The sequence below is a fragment of the Rhincodon typus genome, unplaced genomic scaffold, assembly GCF_021869965.1.
Source record: "Rhincodon typus isolate 14 unplaced genomic scaffold, sRhiTyp1.1 hic_rhity00004387, whole genome shotgun sequence".
NCBI classification, from domain to species: Eukaryota; Metazoa; Chordata; class Chondrichthyes; order Orectolobiformes; family Rhincodontidae; genus Rhincodon; species Rhincodon typus.
The window spans coordinates 1-2015 of NW_025970025.1; the positions used below are offsets into that span (position 1 = coordinate 1).

Sequence of the window (2015 nt, forward strand, 5' to 3'; positions counted from 1 at the left end):
AGATAGTGGGGAGTGGGCAGTGGGTGAGAATTTTGCAGGCAGTGACTGTTTAATTGTAAAAATGGTACAGAGACAGACAGAAACAGGTCATTCCAGAAGGGATATGTTGTGTAAGGGGCAGTTCTGTCAGGCTCAGGGCTGTTCTGGACCTGTTTAAGCCTGCTTGAAGCTAAGCCTACTCCCTAACCTGGAACTCCCATACCCAAGGCCCCTCTGCCAAAACCCATCGGGATCTTTAATATTGGTGTGGAGTGAAGATCAGCTAGGTAACATGAAGCAGAAAGTGGGAATAACTGGGTCTTTTTCAGTTTGACAGAATGTCAGAGGTGGTGTGCCACTGGGCTTGGTCCTGGGGCCTCAGTCCTTTAGGCAGCCAGGAAACTGAGTTGTGAAGAGGATACAGCGAGACTACAAAGGGATATGGATGGTGGAGAGAATGGGCAGAGATCTGGCAAATGGAATACAATGTGGGGAAGTGTGAAAAAGAATTTTAAAATACCTAAAAAAATGACAAAGAACTGCGGATGTTTGAAATCTGAAGCAACAGAAATTGCTGGAGAAACTCAGCAGGTGAGGCAGCATCTGTGGAGAAAGAAACAGAGGTACCATTTTGGGTCCAGTGACTCTTCATGAGAACTCGTTTTAATTGAAACGTTTTTTCTCAGAGGCTTTAGCGTCTTTGGAATTCACTTCGTCAAAATGCAGTGGATGCAGAATCTTTAAATATTTTTAAGACTGAGGGAGGGAGAGTTTTGATGACCCTGGGGTGAAAGATTAACAGGGATCTGAAGAAATGTAGAGTTGATTTAAAATCAGCTGTGATCATATTGAATGATGGAGCAGGTTCAAAGGGCCGAGTGGCCTATCCTTGTTTTTTGTTTGTATGTTCATAACGTAAAGCACATCCTGGTTTCTGAAGGTGAAAGGTAGCAGCTATCTAGACAAGGGAAATTCCCATATTTCACTTTAACTGACCACACTGTCTGAGCATTGGTTCGCTGGGCCCTGAGAGATACAATAGACAGCACAGGATTTCCCTTTAAGAGTGTTGATAGTGCTGTAGCGCCAAGAAGCTCTGTACCTGAAAGGACTGCATCTTCTGTTTCTGACATTGTTTAATGTGCTCCAACCTCAAAGAGATCTGTATCTGAGGGACATTGCATTGTCTTTTAGGTCTAACCCCAGCCCACAATCCACCAGCTGCTGCTCCTATTGTGGTAAGTGACTGGACCAAGATGTGGATATCAGCAACAGGTTAAACTCCAGAAATGATTCAATTCATTTATTCTTAAACAGTCAGTAATGTTGTAGTCACAGTAATGGCAGTGAAGAATGATTAACTGCTTGATATGTGCAGATAGCTGGTAATATAAAGCTGCAGTTACAGAAACCATTGACTTCCAGTAAAAATGAACATGAAGATATGAAGTGATCATTATTTTAAGAATTCACAACCAGATTATTCACATACAAGAACCATTCTGAGACAGTAATAATTCACTGATTCTCACTTGAAGTAAGTATTTCAGTCATTGCAACAAGATTCAATTCTTGAGAAGGACACTCACAATAATAGCTGTTTAAACATGGCTCAGTGCGGCACTGTGGCTCAGTGGTTAGCACTGTTGCCTCACAGGCCAGAAATCTGGGTTTGATTCCACCACATGCAACTGTCTGTGTGGAGTTTGTCCATTCTGCGCGGGTCTCCACTGGGGGTTCTGCTTTCCTCCCACAGTCCAAAGGTGTGGAGGTTACGATGGATTGGCCATGGGAATCATGGGGCAGGCTGGGATGCTTTGCCGAGGTCAGTGCAGTTTCAGTGGGCTGAATGGTCTCTTTCCACACTGTATGGATTCTATGAAAATGAAGTTTGGCACATTTCCCATGTTAAATATCCCAGTGAGATTGAAGACCCAATGTTTGTGTGATGTTGCAGGAGGATGACGGACAGATGCATTACGCTGAACGACAAATGCAACAGGTCACTCAGCGCCAGCTCGTCACGGTCACAGTCA

General features: G+C 43.9%; 1 long non-coding RNA gene across 1 annotated transcript in view; it reads left to right on the forward strand.

Moving 5' to 3' along the window:
• The first annotated feature begins 1186 nt into the window (after positions 1-1186).
• The window catches only part of LOC125481936, a 10923-nt gene continuing 10094 nt past the window's right edge, over positions 1187-2015 (forward strand). The window contains exons 1-2 of the long non-coding RNA XR_007261500.1: positions 1187-1217; positions 1937-1981. This is a non-coding gene — a long non-coding RNA (uncharacterized LOC125481936). The remainder of the gene's footprint in view (positions 1218-1936; positions 1982-2015) is intronic.